This window comes from Theropithecus gelada, chromosome 13 (assembly GCF_003255815.1).
Source record: "Theropithecus gelada isolate Dixy chromosome 13, Tgel_1.0, whole genome shotgun sequence".
Classification (NCBI taxonomy): domain Eukaryota; kingdom Metazoa; phylum Chordata; class Mammalia; order Primates; family Cercopithecidae; genus Theropithecus; species Theropithecus gelada.
The window spans coordinates 43612174-43634082 of NC_037681.1; positions in this window are offsets into that span (position 1 = coordinate 43612174).

Genomic DNA, 21909 nt, shown 5'->3' on the forward strand with positions numbered 1-21909 from the left:
GTGGCATACCTGGTTCAGCTGGGACACACCAGTGCCACCATCTTGGTGGTTTATGCCAGCCTTCATTCTGATGAGTCAGAGCCTGTGCTGTTAAATATTTCACCACCCCTTGTCTCAGTGACCTGCAGGAGTCTCTCAGCATGTTCCAGGAGCATCTGAGTTGATTGTTTCCAGATGAGCAGAAAGTCCAGATCTTTACAATCTCAAAGAGAAGAAGTACACAATCACAGATTCATTTATTGTTATTTATTGCACTACTCATTGTTCTGGGTGCTGAGGAAGACACCTAAAACATGTTTTTTACCTCTAAGAACTTAAAGTTTATTAAAGTAAATATGACAGTAACAATAAAATAAGGCAAAATGTGATAAATGCCAAAGGGTGACCCCACAGAAGATTCAATGTCTAGCTTTGGGTGTTTAGGAAATTCTTGATAAAGGAAATTCAGGGAAGAGGGCATCTAATCTGGATATACATAAAAGGATTAAAAAACATTAATAGGCCTAGCGCAGTGGCTCACAACTGTAATCCCAGCACTTTGGGAGGCCAAGGCAGCCTGATCACTTGAGGTCAGGAGTTCGAGACCAACCTGGCCAACATGGCAAGACCTTGTCTCTACTAAAAATACAAAAATTAGCCTGGCATGGTGGCATGTGCCTGTAATCCTAACTTTGGGAGGCTGAGGCAGGAGAATCACTTGAACCTGGGGGGTGGAGATTGTAGTGAGCTGAGACTGCGCCACTGCACTCCAGCCTGGATGACAGAGTGAGACTCGGTCTCAAAAAAAAAAAAATTAATAACAGTAATGATAACTAACACGTACTGAGTGCTTGATAGGGGTCAGGCAGTTTTATATGTCCTCTATATTAATTAACTATTTTAATCTTCGCTGCAACCTGATAAGGTAGGCGTACTGTTTATCCAATTTACAGATGAAGAAACTGAGGCACAGAGCAGTTAGGTAACTCACCTAAAATGACACACTCCTTGGATTATGGAGCCAGTATTCACATTCACACAGCCTGTGAGTGTCCAATGGTAAGAGTGGCATGAATAAAGAAGGAGCCAAGTGAGGGGCTGGGGAATAGGGTTAAAAGGGAAGTGCTGGGAGACAAGGGGTAAAAAGTGGTCAGGGCTAAATCCCAGACACCTGGAATGAGAATATGAGATTTCAATTGCATTTGGAAAATGTAAAGTGCCATTGCCAATTTTCAGGTCTTGGAAAAGGAGGCTGACATGATCGTTCTGTGCTAGAGTAATCAGTTTGATTACAGGGTTCAGAATGGATTCACCAGGGGCACCCCTCTGGAGGCAGGAAGGCCAGGGCCACAGCTCTAATGGGAGCAGTGGTGATGGAGAGAAGGGGACGGGTTAGGGGATAATTAGGAAGTGATGCCATAGGACTTGGTGACTGTGGAACAAGAGAAGGGGAGAGACTCAGGTAAGTCTCAAGTTTGAGATTTGGGAGGTAGTTTAAGATGACACCAATAATAAGGGCCATTTCTTGAGCCAAGAATAGTAAGCTCAGCAGGTAAGGGGAATAAAGTTCAGCTCGGGAGCCATTGCAAATATTTGGAGCACTAGCTTGATTAGATAAGACAACCAACAAAGAACTGACCAGAAGGTGATCTATGGAGCCACTGGGAAACTAACATATAAGATCAAAAAGCAGGAGCCCTGTGCCATTGTTACAGCCAGATACCTCCTATCACCACTACTGATAGATCCACCATATCACCATAGCTGGTAGGTATGATGTCACAGTGACAGGTATACCATGGTGACTAACAGGCATACCTGGTCACCTTAACAGATATTCTGTGTCATCATGATGGAAAAATACTACAATGACACCTTGACAGACACTTCATGTCATAGTGAGAGACAGATACCATCCATCATGATGATACACAAATATACCAATTATTATGGCAGGTACACCATGTCATAGTGACAGACATGACCTCTTTGGCACTATCTTTACAACCTACCACGGAATGACCACAGCACAAATTTAGTATATCATCACAGCATAACAATACGATGAGTCAGTGTGGGAGAGCGAACTAGCCTGTTGTATGTCAGATAAACAACATCTTAGCAAGTAAAAGACGCAGAGCAGTGGTGTGACAAGTTTACAATGTCATTGTTCTAAGTGAGCTGGATCGCATCCACGCTCGAGGAAAGTGATATTACTCATGTACATAGTTATAAAGCTACTGTATGGTTTTAAACAATGGTGCAGATTTGCATTTTGCTCAAACAGTCCTTGCAATAGGTGCTGAGAACTCACTACTCAGGTTAGAGGCCCCTGTGATGGTTGGTGTTACTGCTATCTGTCCCATCCCTCCATGGAGGCAGCAGTCAGAGGGAAACCAAGAGCTCCTCTAGAATGGCAACCAAGTGTTTTTCACCACTATACTCAGTTTTTTAAAACTACATGGCATTTACTATATGCTGAGCACCATTTTACGTGCTTTCACATTCTAACTTAATCCTTACACCAACCCCATGGGGCAGGAATATTACTCCCATTTTTCTCAGGAAGAAAATGAGGCATGAGAAGGTCATACTGCTATTGGGCAGTGAAGTTGGGATTCGAAGTCAAACAGCTTGGCCCAAGGCCCATGCTCTTTGTTTATCCCAGATTCCTGGCTCTTAACCTCTACACAAATGCTGCCTCTGCATCTGTTTAGAATGCTTTCAGTTGCAAGCAACAGAACGCGTGTTAAACTGGCTTGAACAGTAAAAGGAATATACTGGCTCCCAAAACTAAACTGGGTGTGGCCTCAGACAAAGCTTGGTTCAAAGACTTCAGGGATGTGAGCAGGACCTGACTTCTCTTTTTCCCCTTTTTAAACTTTTGTTATTTTAGATTAGGGGGTGCAGGTTTGTTACAAGGGTATGTTGTATGATGCTGAGGTTTTGGCTTCTATTGATCCTGTTGCTGAAATAGTGAACGCAGTACTCAATAGGAAGTTTTTCAGCCTTTGCTCCCTCCCTCTCTCACCACTTTTGGAGTCCCCAGTATCTATTTTCCCCATCTTTATGCTGATGGGTACCCAATGTTTAGCTCCCACTTATAAGTGAGAACATGCAATATTTGGTTTTCTGTTTCTATATTAATTCACTTAGCTAATGGTCTCCAGCTGCATCCATGTTGCTGCAAAGGACATAATTTCATTCTTCTTTATGGCTGCATAGTGTTCCATGGTGTATATGTACCATATTTTCTTTATCCAGTCCACCACTGATGAGCACCTAGGTTGATTCTATGTCTTTGCTATTGTGAATAGTGCTACAATAAACATATCAGTGCAGGCGTTTCTTTTTTGTTTTTTTTTTGTTTGGTTGGTTGGTTTTTTTGGTAAAACAATTTATTTTCCTCTGAGTATATACCCAGTAATGGAGTTGCTGGGTCAAATGGTAGTTCTATTTTTACTTCTTTGAGAAATCTCCAAACTGATTTCCACAGGGGCTGAACTAATTTACATTTTTACCAACAGTATATAAGCATTCTCCTTTCTCTGCAACCTCAGCAACATCTGTTGCTTTCTGACTTTTCAGTAATAGCCATTTGGGCTGGTATGAAATCATGTCTCATTGTGGTTTTCATTTGCATTTCTCTGATAGTGACGTTGAGCATTTTTTCATATGTTTGTTAGCTGTTTATATGTCTTCTTTTGATAAGTGTCTGTTCGTGTCCTCTGCCCACTTTTTAATGGGGTTGTTTTTTGCTTGTTGATTTGAGTTTCTTATCGATTATGGATATTAGTTATTTGTCAGGTACATAGTCTGCAAATATTATCTCCTATTCTGTATATTGTCTGTTTACTCTGTTGATAGCTTCTTTTTCTGTGTAGAGGCACTTTAGTTTAATTAGGTACAACTGTCAATATTCGGTCTTGTATTTGCTTTTGAGGACTTAGTCATAAATTCTTTGCCTAGGCTGATGTCTAAAAGAGTATTTCCTAGGTTTTCTTCTATAATTTTTATAGTTTGAGTTTTTACTCTTAAGTCTTTAAACCATCTCAAGTTAATTTTTGTATATGCTGAGAGCTAGGAGTAAAGTTTCATTCTTCTGCATATGGCTAGCCAGTTTTCCAAGCACCATTTATTGAATAGGGGGTCTTTTTCCCATTGTTTATTTTTGTTAACTTTGTCAAAGATCAGTTGGTTGTAGATGTGCAGCTTTATTTCTGAGTTCTCTATTCTGTTCCATTGATCTATGTGTCTATTTGTGTACCAGTGCCATGCTATTCTAGCTACTATAGTCTTGTAGTAGAGTTTGACTGACTTCTCACTCGTAATATCTCATTTAAACCTTCTTGGCCTTGGCTCTGTCCTCTGCAGACTCCTTGTGATTGTTGCCAAATGACAGCCCTCAGCCCCTGGAATGCTTTCAGGTCCTGATCCAGAGGAAGAGAGAGGTCCACATATCCAATATCTCAAATAAAAGTCTTTGGATTGACTCCTGCTCATTGTTAATAACCTGAATTAAGTCATGGGATGTTCATCCAACTAATCACTGTGACCAGCTGCTGGGAGAATGGTGTATGCCAGTGGGATTCACTGATCCAGTTAAGAAGGACCCACACCTAAAACTGGGGAGAAAAGCAACCTTTTCTAAACCAGAGCCATGGCAAACTTCCTTTTGGTAGAGAAAATGGTGAAATAAAGCAAGAGAAGAAAACCAAAAAAATGTCCATTATGCCATCTCATCCCCACCACCTAGGTTAATACCTGGAACACAGTAAATGCTCACAGTGTATTTGCTGTATTGACAGATAGACAGAGGGATGGAAGGAGGGAGGGAGGGATGGAGGGAGGGAGGTATTGATGGATGGATGGATGGATGGATGGATGGATGGATGGATGGATGGATAGATGGTAGATGCATGAAAAACTAATGATTAGGACAGAAGAGCTGTGTTGGAACGTTTTCTAACCTTCAGAAACTCCAAATTGGTTGCCAGGAAGAGTTACCTGGATCATGGAAGAAGGGGGAACCGACTGAAATCCCTGACCTGAATGAGACATGTTTCTCCCAGAACTCACAACTTTGCCCACAAAGTCCCTCTGTGGTTACGATTAGGCTGTTGGCTTAGGTAACCATTCTAGACTTTTGAATTTGAGAGAAGACTTATTTGCATCTCCTCAGGGTCCGAAGTGAGTCCAGTTCTTCCCTCTAAAGTGAAATTCACGGATCATAATGTAAGGCTCAACTGCCTCCCCCTTGCGCAGTCATGGTCCTTGGGTACCTCCAGGGAAAACTATTGTGTCCCCACCTCCGCTTGAAAGCCTCCTGGATTTGGTTTCTGTGTTTAAGATGATTTATTCTGCATTTGGTTTAAGTGTATTTCATCTTAAATCACTTGGAAGGCCACTAAGGAAAATATAAAGGAAAACATACTTTCCATGAAGGAAAATGTCAGTTCTCCTCTTTACAGCACCAAACATAAAAGGTTAGAATTTACTCCACTCTAGTCCCCTTAAATAAATCAGCCCACCTGTGCACACTGGGCCCAGGAATAATTAAAGGACCCTATAGGCATGGGCATAAGAGCAACCCTGGTTCCTTGATGTCTGTCTCCTTGCCCCATCACCCATACCCAGGCACTGCACCCTGGCACCCAGGGTTTCCCTGGAGCTAATTGATGGACAACATATGTGGACTCAATTTTCAGCTTTGGGTCCAAAACCCCCAGTAGATATGACTTGCCATATTGACATTTCCACTCCACATCACACGCTAGGCCCAGGGGACCACTGTCAAACTCTAGCCCCTGCCTGATACCAGGAGAGGCCAATGAGACAGAAAGGAAGATTCTTAGAATCATAGAAAGTTCTTAGAGGTTGTATTGCCAAACACCTAGTAATGCAATTGAGAAACATAAAATGCAAAAGGGAAAGGAACTTGCCTAGGGCCACACTGAGATAAAAACCAGACTTAAAACTGAAGCCTCCCAGCTCCCAGGCCAGGGCTTTGTCCAGCACTTCATGGCCTTACAAGCTTGGTCTTGCAAAATAGCCACACCTTCCCCATGCCATGTACATCTTGAGGATCCTATATGTCTCCATTTGTGTGTTCATGTGTGTACATGCACATATAGGAAAACAGGATGGTAAAGAGAAAAGATATGAAGACTTTCAGAGGACATTTACAGGACATAGCACAAACATCCCTCCAGCCTGGCAATCCCCACCTAGTTAAAGAGATGAGAGAGAACTAAAAATACAACAGCCTCTCTGGGCACAGGGACATAAAGCTGTTTCTGACAGAAACCCAAAGGAATTCAACCCTTGGATTCCTGAATGCATATTCCTAAAGGGGCTTTCCTCCCCTTCTGCAGGCATACCTCCCACCCTCACAGCAGTACTCAAGGGGTCAGGCAAGCAAGGACTGGTGGTTAGTGGCTTGGAAGATAAGGCGAAAATCTGTCGTGTCCTTTTTTCCAAGGTCTCTGTCCTTATTTAAAAGCTATTTTGTCAAATTAAGAGACCCAAGACACCTGCAACTATATTGAAAATTGAAGTCACTTAGGAACCTAGAAAATGGAAATGACCAGAACCTGGTTTGGAGAAAGGATGGAAAGGTACAATCACCAAAGCTAAGGTGGTTGCAGTGTTGCTGGTCATCCCTTCCAGCTGTGGCTGGAAATTGAGACTTTCTAGAAACATCATTAACTCCCAGAGGCCATCTGCCCACCACACAGTGGGAGAAGCGGATGACTAGGGCCTAATTGGACAGTGACTGCTGGCCACACCTCATAATCTCAGGATTATGCCTCTCTCTAGACAAGAATTTGCAGTGTACTGCATGAGCCTCCTCTTTTATTGGATTGTCAATTCCTTGAGGCTAGGGATCGAGATGGATTCTTCTCTTCGTCTCCCTCAGTCCCTGCAGAAGCCTTTACCAAGGATCAAAGCTCAGGAAATGCTGTAGGTAGATTACCATGTCTACTTCATTCTCAGCAAGCAATATCCTCCTGCTCACGAACCCAGAGACTTTGCTTGTGACACCTTTGTGCTGCTGAGACAGAACTCTGCTGTGAGTACGTACATCTTAAATCCAGGTGTGTTTAAACTCCTAAAAAGTAGACTACGTTTCTTTATTACTCCTCAGTGCCTACTGCAGTGCTAGGACACAGAACACCCAAGCACAAGAATGAACAAATGAAGATGAAGCTGTTGTCTCAATGGAGGCTCCACTTTATGTGCCCTTCATAGAGTAGGTATCCCGCAAATGTTTGTCTATGGAAATGTTTGATGAGCCCCGTCTTTCAGAAAGCCACAGATTGATCACTGCCATCCCTGGCTCAGAGGCACATAGACTGCCTATGAAAATCCAGGACAGGAGGTGAAGGAAGCCAGGGAGAAGGCCCATGTCTATAGGAGTGACAGATTTTCTGTCTAAATGCTAGGAAAGGGAGGGAGTAAATTCTGGTTGATCCCAAAGTAACATCAGGCAATTAAACTCAGGGGGACTCTTGTAAGGTCAGAAGTCAGCAAAGTCAAACTTCCAAACAAAGCTGGAATACATTTAAAGTAATGCTTAAAAATCTCCAAAGACAAAAATAAATAGCTGAAGAATGATGTTTCAAAACTCAGATTTAACTCGGCAAGTGACAGTCCAGCAAGATGAGCTATGAGCCGGGCAGTGAGACAAGGGCATGAGCTCATCTTCCGGCCACCCACAGCCTGACCCAGCCTGCTGCAGGCCAGAGCGGTGCAAGCTCAGGCTGGCTTTTTAAAAGGTAGAGAGAAATGGATGTGACTGACCCCAGGGTCCAGAGTAAAGACTTGCTTGGATATCTAATGCAGCTGGTTCCAGATAAGACACAGTTTTGAGGTGGGGGTGGTGGGGGAGAAGACTAAAGAGGAAGGATAGAAATGCAATTTGTAAAATCTTTGTATTGTGATAAAAATCCAATACAGTTTGGCTGAGTGAGGGCTTGAAATTTCATCAGTTCTATGAACCATTCCCAGAGTGGAAGGGAAGGGGATGGGTTTTATCATGTCAAAAAGCCAGCACTAAAAGAACTGTCCTACAGTCGGGGCACAGCCAAGCTGACATTTCAACCCAAGATGCATTCCTTTTAAGGGCCAAGATTTTAAAGAATGTGCTTTCCAGCCTCTCCCACAAGCTCACACAGGCAAAGCCGAGGCAAAAGGATCTGTGTGTGCAGTGAGATGTGTTTTTCTCATTACCCTCAGATGCCTTCTGAGGCTTGCTCAGGGACTCTTCCCTTCTGGCACCTTTCCCAGAGAGAGAGGGCTTGGCTGGAGGGCTGCAGAGGGGAGCACACTTTGAAAGGAGGGTGAAGGGTGATGTTTTCAAGTCTAGCTATTCTGAGGACTCACTGGATTTCATCTCATCAGGTTTATAACAAATGTAGAAGACAAGGAGAGAGGGCTGCCCTGCCTCAAACATTCACTGATCTACCCTCTGGTCTGTGAAATGTTCAAGTCTGAACATTGCTCAAGCTGACCTGGCACGCATTTGTTCATTCACTCCTTCATTCATTTAACAAATACTTCTCAAACCCTCTTTATCTAAATACATGCAAAGGAAATAGTGTCAGCCCTGAAAGAATCTCCTCTCAATCACAAAGCCACCACTTGGGATGCTGTTCTGCTCATAGGCTGCAATACTTTGCTCAACTCTGCTATGGTCTCTTTCTGGAGTGAACGGAGGAGAATGTGCTTCTGGAAGGCTAGAGATTGATTGTGGCTGTTACTTTAATGCTCTCCGTCAACCAAGCAAGATGTAGAAATTGAGTATGGCCTATGGGTCTGTGAATCAAACTAGACCAGAAATAGACCCCAGTTCTGGTTAAACTGGAAATCTGTGTTTGGGATATGAGATTTCACTTTATAGACATGTTTCACAGGGATATACTTATCCAAAATATTAATGATCAAACAGTCAAAGTCATTCCAAATCTTCCATGCACAGTAGACTCTTCAGAGTAAGTGTATTGGTGAGCATTTATTGTTATTGCTCAGGTAAAGCTGAACTTGTTTCATTATAACAATAGGAATCCTTCTTGCTTTGAGCTTTATAACAATCAGCAACCAAGATGAAACATCTCCAGGTAATTTGACAAGGAATTTTTCTGCATTGTTACCAAAATTATATATAGAAGTCTAAGAAAGCATTGCAAATAGCCAGAAGGTCTTAGAAGCCCCTAGTAGAAGTACTCACGAAGCACAGTGGCCAATGCCTATGCATTTTTTCAGTTTCTAAATTATTTCATAAACATCCTTTGCATTTTACAGTGCAATGAATTATGGTTGATCTCAATATAACACTCCTTCCCACACAAAATTATATGGCTTTTGAGGCAGAGTTATCTCTGGCTTGGTCACAAATATTTTAAGAATCATCTTCGCCCTGTAGATTTACTTTGACCCACCCATGTAAAGATGGTCCCTCCCTCCTTGTAACTCCACAGCACTTTATATTTTTTGTGTTAATTTTGGATACTGAAAGGCACAAACCATGCTTATGAGTACACGCATTCCTATACATATGACAAATATCAATTCTCAATGAGAACTCTAAGAAGAGCAGAAACCCATAGTATTAGGAAGGACATCCAATGCTTCTTGGCCTCAGAGAAGCCCCCACCCAAAATAGGTCATCAGCCATGCTCCCTAAACTGTAACATGAAGAAATTAATAGGTGTGATACATTAATAGGTGTTCAGATAGTAACAAGTATTCTGCCATAGAAAGATTCAGTGGTCAGCTAAGTCTGGAAAATGGTAGATTACACAAGCCAAATAAGTTGGGGGTTTTTTGTTTGTTTGTACTGTTGGTCTTCAATATGCCTTTAATATGCTAATACACACTGTGCATTCCATGGAGTACACACCATTTTCTGCACCCTTGTTTGATAGGGGCTACCACTCTTCTGGGGGAAATACATCTATAAAGGACGGTTATCTCTGGCTTGGTCACAAATGTTTTAAGAATCATCTTGGCCCTGTAGATTTTCTTTGACCCACCCATGTAAAGATGGTCTCTCCCTCCTTGTACCTCCACAGTACTTTGAAGGTAACACTCTGAAACCCAAATACTTTCTATTGTACAAATTCCTTATATATTCATGTATCCAAATTTACATATGTGGATATACACAGATCTGTCTCCCTCCATTAGACTGTGATCTCCTTCAAGATACAAATTCTGCAACAGTCATCCCATGTGTCCTCAGTGCCTGATACATGATCATCATCCATTAATTCTAGTAGAATCTATGAATGAGCGAATGAATGAATGCCACTATGAAAACATAACCTACTTTACTGAAGTTCCAAGTGTATCAGGTTCTCTATTTGGATAATCTCATCTGGTATATGGTTAATAGTAACCAATTCATTTTGCCACATTGTCCTCTGTGACTCAGTGTCCAAGTTGGATTACACGTAGATGCCCTGAAATAGTCTAGGCCAGGTTCTGCACAAGCAAATAGTCTCCCTTCTGGTAGTACTCAAGGCTCTCCATTACCTGGCAGCGGCCTACAGTCATGTTCCAGCTTCCCACTGCTTCCTCTCACACACTGTCCACCTCAGCCAAGCAGCACAATTCCACCTTCTCCAAATCCGGCTGACCTTTCCCTGCCCCTGAACGTTCCTGCCCTGTTCTCTTCAACCTCAATCTTTTGCCAAACATTCACCCAAAATCTAGTCATTGCACAATGCACTAGGGTTACTAAGATGACAGTTCTCAATGAGGACACAGTAAATAGAGCCTCACCATACAGCATGGAATGTGCTACGACAGAGCTAAGTACCAGGTATGATGCTCGCACAGCAAGATTACTGGGTAAGACTTTCTGGAGCAGTAGCTCTTTAAGTTGACCATTCATTGAGCCACATTTTACTATTGAGTGCAGTTGCTGGGCCTTAAAGGCAAGAATCTAGACTTCACCATCCCTCTTCCACTTCTCATTTCCATGTAATAAACATACAGGGGCTGGCAAGTAGAATATCAGGCATCCTTATCCATGCATCTGATGAATTATACATAAGATTTCTCTGCAAATAATGGCTATGTGAGATTAGGGAGGAAGGAAGTAGGAAGCAACTTACCAGGACAGCCCAACACAGTGCTGGTAGTGGCATCTTAAACTGTTGCTAAACAAGATGAAGGTCATGGCCTTGCCAGCGCCCACCCATGAGGACACCTGGTTGTTGTTCTAGTGGAAGAATGAGACCATTGCAAACCTTGACTTTTCAGTCAGCAAACCATTTAAGAATCATTTGAGAAAAGAACATGAGTCCTGGGTTTTTACCTTCTGGTAAGATCAGGAAAGCACCAGTTCTAGAGCTTATAAATTGGCATGAGGGTCTGGGAAGAAAACCCCAGATCAATAGTGCAGTGATGTGGGAAGAGATGATGATTAACACTGCTCTTGATGTCACGGAGGGAGGCGCTGCATAGAGACCCACAGACATCAGCAACTCAGAGTCAGAGAGTATTCAGAAGAGCCTGTTGTGTGAAAATAGCTTAGGAATATTGCAGCCAACTTATTTTGCTTATATGTTCATTTTAATGTATGCACAGTATCTAAATAAACTTAAAGGGCTTTTTCAATAAATCTAAAATTATAATTCTAAGTTATAAAGCATCGTGGTCATAGTCTAATTGACAGGACTTTTTTATTCTTAGAGGTATATAAAATAACGATGCATCTTAAAATCAATAGTTTCTTAGATACTACGAAATACAGCGGCGACTCTATGGTGGCTATTTGTCTACCAAGTTAACCCACTGAATCCTGACTGTAATTAAGTTTTCTCTTTATGTATCGCTCCAGTTGAGTTGAAACTTCTCCAGTCCATTAGCTATCCACCTGAGCTCCGGAAAATATGTCAGTGTTCTTTGTGTTCTCTGGAAGAGAATAGCAAAATGTGGGGGGGGGGGGGGGAAACCTTTAATATTTAATACTGGCCTGTTACCCTCATTTCAGGTTTTAGGAATTAGATGAGAATGACTTCATTGCACTGCAGGCAACTATATTGATGGAATGGGCTTCACTCTGTGCAACAGATGTGCTCCTGGAGAAGATGTGTTTAATTTAGATTTTTTTTTAACTCAATTGTGTTCCCACAGAAAAACAGTTTGCTTAAGACATCACTCCCTCACACACATGCACACACACAGTGTTGCTTGAACATGCTACAAACAGAGATTACACAATAGTTAGGAGGCAAGCCCAGGTCTGCATGCCAGGTTTCCTGACCCCGGACCCCACAGCCAGTCTTTGGAAAGACAATTATCTCTAGCTTTACAAACCCAGGAAAATTGAGACCTCTTTCCACATTACCTCTTGAACATGAGGCAACATGTGTTACTAAGATGGTGTTACTAACAAGTATGTAATTCATGGATCTACAAGCCTTTGCTATAGGCTTTTGTGTCAAGAAATAGGAAAGTAAAAACCAGATACTCGACCTCAAGGAGGGATTGCAATTGATGGGATTTTAAAAATGAGAAAACAGTCCAGGTCCAAGGAAATGGTGTTCAGTCACAATATCCTAAGAGTGTTCACTGGAAAGATTTTCTCCTCCTGTCATTCTGAGAATCTTAATGGGTTTCAATTGATTCACTGAGCCATGCCATGGAAAGGGAAGAGAAATGTCAAGACCCCACGTTTCCAGTCATGCATTTGGGGCCAGACCAAAATGCACTTCAGAACTTCTAGGTTTAAATGTTTCCACCACAACAAATAAATCGTTTGACAAGTCTTCCCACGCACCTATAGTGTTCCCAGCCTTGCCCTAAGGTCCCTCTACATGGAGCACAGAAGGTGGGGCCAGCCTGGTCCTCCCTCTCAGGAGCTGACCACTGGGATGTGGGGGTCAGCCTCATGCCTAAGGATTAGGGAGCTATCTAAGCAGCTTCACTACTCCAAGGGACCTGGGACTAATGCATGTGGTGAGGGTGGCAGGGAGAGGGTATCCAGCACCCCTTGCATGAGCCAAGAAGACCTCCTGCAGTAGCTTGCATGGGTCCCTGGGAGGTTGCAGGAGACTCCACCCTGGGAACTTTCTGTTACCTGGCAGTTGCCAGCTGGGTGCTCTTTCTCCTCACTAAACAACCTGCACACCATTCTGGAGGCCTTGGGTGGCTGCTGGTCACCCTGTTCAAACCAAGAACTGGTTTGAATCAGGGAATCCAAGAAGTGGGTAGAAAAGGGCATTGCTATATAGGATAAGGTATTGCATTGCTGAGAACTCACAACAACCCTATGGGAAACACAAGATGGGTTCATTACCTACGCTGGCATCGAGGCGTTGGTGTTAAAGGATGAACCTCAGGGACAAGCTGGATGTGGGCCCCTTCTTGAATATCCCTACATATGACTTCAAGAGCTTCCTTTCTTTCCTCTTATGCAGGTTTTTATCTAAATAGCTACAAGTATCTCACTGCAGTGAGGAAAACAGGACCTGGCACAAGATCCTGTCCTGCTAGTGATTTAGTGGAGTAAGGGCCACAGGTAGGGGGTTCAGGGGGACTGAAAATCAGTGAAGCTCTCACCTGAGGATTGGAGACCATGAGCTCAGATTCTCCCCAGTTAAAAAGGATGTACTTTCCCATCTGCCCCAGAACAGCAGCTGAGCCCACACTGCTCAGGTATGTTGCTCCCACCCCCTCTTCCCAAAATGAGGGGACAGGGACAGAGGAAGGAACAGAACACCAAGAACAGAGCCATCTAGCCCAAGCTCCTCCTCTACCTTTCTGGACACAACTTTGTGGGCTCCCTAAATCCACGGCCACATGTTCTCACCCCGATGAACCCCAGAGAGGTGCACTGTTCAGGTTTCAACATGGCCTAATCCCAGCTGAGGGCTCAGCTCTGGGCTCTCCCTGAACCACACAGATCTCCAAGCCTGAGATACCTCATGTCGGTGCTGGCAGATGAAACAGTGGGGACCATCACATTTTTGATTTATAGGCTGCCCAGGGAATGTCCCAAAGCTGGAAGGCCAAGTTTCATAATTGGCTCCTTGGTCTGAGGCCAAACCATCAGGCCACAACAGTTCCTGCTAACATGTTGGACTTTTCCAACATATAATTACTTATTCATGAATTATTTGGACCTAAATACTGTACAAGCTTTTTCATTTCCTTACCTCCCCTGATAATCTCTCATTGGAATTATACATTTGATTCCTAATTATAAGCTAAGACTTACCTCTGGGGCCCTGATATTGTCTTAGTAAATGCAGAGTTGAACCCAAAACAAAGCCAATAAAGGAGGCATCTAAAATTCCATGGCACCACCGTGTAATTTGAGTCTTATTTAAAATAACTATTCATTTTAATGACTGTTCAAGTTTATTTTCATAAAAATGTGTTTTACATAAGCCCCAAAGTTTCATATACAATTAATTCCCTTCATAAAGAAAGTGCGTTTCAAACCCAGAATGGTCATGCTGGTCTCCATGACCGTGGAGCTAGTTTCTTTCAAGTTGTAGTTGCCTTTTTAACACTGTAATTAAGCTTGGGGGAAAAAGTCATAATGCAAACCAAACAAATCCTACCCTTCATACAATTATGTATGGTATGCAGTGAGAAAAAAAAAATGATCTAGGCTTTGTTCGTCTTAAAATACACTTGGCAGCCACTTCACTTAATAAGCTCCTTTCTCCTTCTGAGAACAAGGGAGTCATAAAGTCCAAGCAATAATGGAGGAGGGCTGGCAGCTTCAGAGGGAAGTGACAACATCCCACGGCAGCGACCTGCACGCAGGGTTCTGAGCAATGCTCTGACTTGGCTTCTTCACAATCATGAGTTCATCTTGTCTCTAAGCGTATCTCTCTAGGACTTGTTTTAATTGTAGTTTCCCCCTTTGGTAGAATCTAACTTTTCCATAATGATGCAAGGCCGAACAGAGAGGGCTCACAAACCCTCATTCTCCTACAGAACCTCATAGGTTTCACTGAACACCAGCCGGCCTGATCAGGTCTCCCCGTTTCCATCCCCATCACCAAGGACCTGGCACGAGATCCTGTTCTGCTGAAGCCCAACAGCCATCTCTCAGTGGGGCCTGCACTCCACACCCTAGGACTTTCTCTGCCCCCATCATGACGAAGCTGGCCTCTTGTTGCTTCCCCTCATACTCTAGAAGGGGCCCACTCCTAGGTGCCACCCACTTGCTACACACCCTGGTGGCCACTGCTGACATTCAGAACATCCAACCAGGACTCCTCCAAAGCTACCCTACATCATACTGTCTCCATGTTTTGCTTCCTCCAACCCAAACAGCACTGTGATCGGAGAGGTCTAGGGTTCCAAAATGCCCATCTGAGCACTGCACACTTCCAGCTTAGCAACTGTTATCACCATTGGTGACCAAAGTGCTGACAGATCATTACGTTGACTTTCAAGAGCCTGGATCCCACCTCTTTTTCAAAGTTGCTTTTTCTGACATCTTCCTGCTTGTATAGTATATAAGATAAACTGGACAACCTGCTGATCCCTGCAAATACTCTTTGATTTTCTCCCTCCAAGCCTTTGCTGATGCTGTTCTTTCTACCTGGAAGGCCAAGTCAGTATCTATTGGTTTGTATGCTATTTGCCATTCAAGGCTTGCCTCAAATACCACTTCCTCCCCTTAACAAGAAGTTTTTTCTTCCCCATATGAACCCTCTAAAACTCTAACATAGCTCACTTAGAGCTCTTACCTTGTTTCAACACCAAGCAACAACCATGCCCATCCCTGCCCCCCAAATGTCTGCTATTTATGCCCTACCCAGCATACTAATCTGAATGCTCCTTGAGGGCAGAAGCCACATCCTATTAATCTTTGCATTTCTCCTGCCTAGTAAAGTGGTTTGCATTTAATAGGCATTAAATATATATTTGTTGACAGAATAACTGAATGAAAGTCTTCCTTGGAGTTTTATTTTATACAGAAGAAGGTTAAAGAGGGAAGAAGTGTGATGTTGCTTAATTTGTTCTGGATTATGATGGGCACTTTATCCCATCAAGGTTGGGAGCAATCCTTGAAGTCTCAGATTAAATGTCACTTGTGCATAGAGAAGAAGCCTTCCATTACTCCTATACTAGGTTATGTTCCTCTCCTGTGCACTGTCACACACACACACACACACACACACACACACACACCTGTTGTGAGTAGTGTTCCAGGTGGAGGGGTTGGAGGAGACACTTCCCCACTCCCAGTGTTTTCCATCAGATGAAGCCTGCCTCCACTAGCACCATACACCTGGCCTCTCTCTCCACCCTTCACTCATTTATACAGAATTTATGTCAATTAGTGGCCTTGGAAGGGAGACATGGGTCTCAGTAACCTAGGCCTCCTCCTCCTCCCTCATCTTAGAAGCAAGTTCTTCTAGGAAGCCCATCCTATGCACAGTTGCTGCGCTATACTGTAGGATTTACCCGGATGCAGGCTCTCCGGCTGCAAGTGGGAGCCTTGCTTGGCCCAGGCTGCCTGGGATTGCTGGGCCAGCTGGGCCAACTCTGAGATTTAGCATCAGGCAGCCCACGTGCCTGAAGATACACACTCCATTCTCCAATGGCAGCTTCCTCGTTAATTTTAGTGCTATTTTGATTTCCCATCTGCCTTACTCTTTTATCTTTTTTCAGTTGGCTGAGGTCTTGGGTGAGAAAAAGGAGAGTTCATCATTGGGCCTTCTCCAGACCCGCCTCTGTCTCCTAATAACTATGTGTTTAATCACCAGTGTCCCACTCGAGACCCTCCACTCCAAGAGGACTGGTGCATCTCTCTTTTTCAGTATGTTCCCCGTGCCAAGCAATGACTGGTGTTTTGGATGCTAAACCCCAGTAGATGTTAAAGAGGTAGCTAAATGCTATTGAGAAAAAAATTAGAAGAAATGAAAAGGAGGAAAGAAAAAAAGGAGAGAAGAAAAAAGGAAAGGGAAGGCATCTTACAAGAAGGAGAAAGGAGAGGAAGAGAAGGAAAAAGAAAATGAGGTAATAAGGAAAGAGGACGAGAAGAAAGAATGTGGAAGAGGGTATCAAGAAAAAAAAAAAAAAAAAACAGAGAAAAGGGCAACCAAGTAAGGGGAAGAATAAAGTGCCAGAACAGCCCCTGCACCCAGGCTAGAGAGCCCAGCGAAAATGAGAGCAAGACCATGGCTGACCTCTCACCCTTCATCCTTCCCTGCCTCAAGGGGCTTCCTTTCCCACCCCGACTCTCACCTTCGCTTTTCAGTAGATCCATCTGAACAATTAGCTTTCGCCGCCTCCTCTCTGTCCGCAGGGCTGCTGGGATGTAGGACTGGGATGAATGCAGAGGGAAGCGATTTGGGAGGAGGAAGCCTCATGGAGAGAAGGGTTAATAGTGTTTGGAAGCTACATCCAGAAACTCTTATCTGCCATGTGAGCCCAGGGATCATCCTGGGACCCCAGCCCTGCAAAGGTCAGGAAGCTCAGAAAACGAGCTCCTCTAATAAAGCAAAAGCCATCAGCTCCTCCCACAACACCTTCCCCAAGGCCCAGCCTACCCGCTTCCCCCAGGCCCCCCTTCCTGTTCAATTCTCATTATCCTCTGCTAATCAAATAGAGCTGGGCACTTGATCAAAACTATTGGTTCTGTAACTCACCCCGACGCATCATAAGCCGAGACATTTATGGCTGTCCTGGGATATATATCTCTGTGATCTAGCTCCTCCGCCAGCTCTTTGGCTGCCCCTGGAGTCCAAACAAGTCTCATTTCAAAGTATGTTTAGAAGAAGGAAGCTGAGACCTGGGTAGGTCTTCTTCTGACACTCTGCCTCCCTGATCACAATGGCCAAAGGAAAGGGCCACAAGCACTTCCCAGGAAATAAACAGATGAATTAATGTTAATTATTTTGTATGAGTTTGATCTGTAGGTGAACTCGTATCATCAGGCAGCACTCACTTGTGAATATTCCCTGAGACTTCAGCATGGTGGGGATTTTTAAAAGAAATGTAGCTCTATCAATAAGAAACATGTCATCCTGTTTGTACCCAAATTGCATCACCCACAAAACGGCCTTTCAATATTCTCAGCTGCAAGGTACGTTCACAATGATGATTAACATTGTTACTGTGATTAAAACCTTCGATTTTCCTCCCTGGGCTTCAGATGACAGGAATAACATACTGTATTCACCTGCTGGGGCTGCCATAACAAAGCACAGACTGGGTGGCTTCAACAAGGATGTTTATTTTCTCACGGTCCTGGAGGCTGTAAGTCCAAGATCAAGGTGTCATCAAGATTAGTTTCTCTGGAGGCCTCTCTCCTTGGTTGGTAGATGGCTGTGTCCTCTCTGCGTCTACACATGGTCTTCCCTCCGAGTGTTTGCATCCTAATCCCCTCTTCTTATAAGGACACCAGCCGTATTGGCCTCATTTACTTTAATCACCTCTTTAAAGGCCCTGTCTCCAATTCCAGTCGCATTTGAGATTCAGGGAGCTGAGGCTTCAGTGTAGGAATTTTGTAGGGGCCACAATTCAGCCCAGACCACCCTCTGTTCCAAATTCTTTCCTGAAGTTAGAGCTGAGTCACTGGGGGGCGACGAAGGGGGAACGTAAAGACCTGGCTTCCAATCTCTGCCAGAAACATGAATATTGTTCACAGACATCAGAAGCACAGCCACCAGCAGGCACCCCCAGCTGCACAGCCTCAGCCTGTGAGGGCAACAGAGTAGGAACCAACTGCCCACCCGATGGTGAGGCTGCCCAGGTCTGAGGCACTGAGCAGGGACAAATGGCTCCCACCAGAGATGCCAGCTCAGCAGCACACGGGGTGTCAGGCCGCGTGTAGAATCTTTTATCCTTCCATGGAGGGAAAGTAAGCCCTGGGGAGAGACTGCAGAGCCTCTGCTGGCTGGTGAACTTCCTGAGTCTCAGGCTCTCGTCTGTCAGTAGAGGAGATCACTAGAGCTGCTTTATTCCACCATATGAAGATTAGACCAGAACATCTCTACTCCAGCGCAGTGCAACATGGCACATGGCATGTGCTTGAAACACAGTGGCCAGAGCAGCAGTGGTGGCAGCGGTGGCAGCAGCAGCAGGCATCAGGGTCGGATTTTGTCATCCCCAGAGCCTGCTCTAGCTTTCCCATTTCTGCAGGCTGGCTCAGACTCTCCTGCCCATGCCACACAGATGCCCCCCTCCTCTGCTCAAGGACCAGCTCCCCAACTTCTCCCAGATGGCTTTCCAGAACACCCTAGAGCACAGAATCTCTGTCTCTGAGCTCCAGCAGCTCAGGCCAGCAGTGTGTTCATCTGGCTTGAGTCCAGTCTTGAATCACTGACTTTCAGGTGGGCTCTCCTAAGCCTCCCATGGAACCTTCAGGGTGTGGAGACTCCACATCGTCACCCCTTTGCATTCTTCTGGGTTTGTCCTTACAATGCCTACATTTGCACCCCTCTGTTTTTGCCCACACGATGCCCTGATGCTCTCCCTAGGCATGGCTAATGCCCTCCCTGACACACAGAAAATAAAGGGAGCTGTCTGCCTCAGCACCCACAGCAACCCACGTGACCCTCATATCCCTTTGTCATCATGGCTGCATTGGCTGAATGCCTACTCTGTGCCAAGGGCTGCGCCAGAGGCTTTATACACATTCGCTCCCATGCTCACACTATGAGATTAGTATAATAGCCCCGTTCTGCAAGTGATGAAACCAAAGCTCCAGGTAAAGTGACTTGCTGTAGGCCACGTGATCATAAGAAAAAGAAGTTGTCCTTTTCTGTCTGTCTCCGAAGACAGCTATTTTTCTATCACACCAATGGTCTCAAGTAAGAAAAATGGACACTTAAATTATGTGGGCAGCAGAGTGTGGGAGGTCACATGTTGGAATACTGCATAACCATGAGAAAGAATCAACCACTGTTAGATGCAACAACATGTAATATAAGCAAAGGAAGCCAGACACGGATCATAAATACATGATTGTGTGCAGATGAAGGTCAAGGGCAGGTGAAGCTAATCCACACTGATGGAAGTTAGAATAGAGTTTACTTCTGGATGACTGGGTGAGAGGCACTGACTTGGAAGGAGCGTGAAGGAGCTTCTTGGGGCAGTGGAAATCTTCCTTTTATAGCCGGATGGTATTCATACAAACGCATATGTATGTAAAATTCATGTATGTACATTATCCCTCAATAAAAAAAAAATGTTTAAAACATCCTCAGGGAGGACATATGTAGTTTTTTAAATATATTCAATATTATAATTTCATATTTGGAAACCAAAAAATAAATCACTCTATTGCTTTTGAAACACAAACTTTAAAAGAATTTTCAAGATGTATATGTTTCTCCAAAGGAGACATATGTTTAAAAGACTGAGACACGCTGCACTGCATGGATCACATTCTGCCTCCATTCCTTGTGTATTTCTGGCTCCCCTGTCAGACTCGGGGCACCTTTGAGGAAACACCGTCCTGGCATGGCCACAGCATAGGGTCTGCACAGCTCACAAGAAGGGTCTAGTAAGGGATTTTCAAATGGGTCATCTCCATCCTCCAGAACTCATAACATGCGGACGAGTCCAGGAATTCAGGACTAAGGCTGCTTCTCCCAGTCCTGTCTGTTATTCAGCCACATTTTATAACTCAGACAAAGAAAAGAATACCACTGCTGTGGAAAGCCTTGCTCTGAAAGAAGGGGTGGCTGCTCAGTGGGCCTGGCAGGGCGCTGAGCTGCTGAGAGCCTGTCTCCACCCCAGCAATCATATAAAATTTCCCCCGCCAGTGCCTCTACCCCCTGTGGGCAGTTTGCTCTGCATGCTGAATCCAGGCACAGAGAAGCTGCTGGAAGTTGCTCTTGCAGGCAATGGCCTTTGCTGTTCTTAGAGCAAAGCCTTTAATTTGCGTGGCAGGAAGCTTAGTGTATTTCACACTGTCATTCTCATCATGAACTCCTAGGGGAGGAGCGTGGGGAGGAGCATGAGTGTGAACCTTCTATATTGGGCATTCGGTTTGTCAAGCCCTAGCACACGTCCTAGGACGTGGTGGACACATACAGGTAAGTTCCCGCCCCTACTCTCCTGAGAGTTCATGATGAGAAAAACAGCACTTGGGGGCTTGGCATTACCAGCCAGCCAAGACAAATTTTTCTCAAGAACCTGTTATATGCCATGACGGTTGTCAAGAGGATGCAGTGTTTTTGGTGGATGACAATGCCAAGCCCCCTGAGTAGCTGAGCCATGCTGAACAATGGAGAGAAAATGTGGAGGCTACTTTGCTTTATTTTAATGGGGCAAAATGTGGGTCTGCGGCCCCTTTCTGCAGTCTTTATTTTGTATTAGATCTCATAAAAGTTCCTGGAAAGTTCCTGCCCGGCTGTCACTTTGAGTTATAGGGACAACAAGACATTTTCTGGTTCAGTGAGGTTGCAGACAGTGCAGGCTCTTACCTTCACCACAAAGACACCTACATTGTCTTTGTCAGATTCTGGAACATTCTCAGGCTTCCACTCATTACTTTGTATCAGTCCTTTGGAGAAGTTAGAGAAACTCCAGGAACTAATGATTATCCAGCCTCTCGGGACCCTTATCATTCTTCATTAGAACCAGGTAGACAGATTAATAGGATGATCCTCCTTGAATACCACAAGAGGCACCAAATGCACTCAAGTCATCAAGCAATGGGAAGAAAGGGAGATGACGGACAAAAAGGTCATGTCCGGAGAGGCCCCAAAGACTGTCAGAGTGAACAGGGACCAAAATCATCCCTAGAGATCTCAAAGTGGGGGTGGGCCTAGGACTGGGTCAAATCTTATTCTCAGGCCAAGGCTAGTAACCAAGATCAGGAGCACCTCCCTCTTGCAATGAAGCTGTAAAGATGCCCTCCCAGTTAGTTCTATCTCACTCCTTTTCTGCTACTCAAGTTTTCAGAATGAGTTATGTGGCTTTTTCACAAGCCAGGGC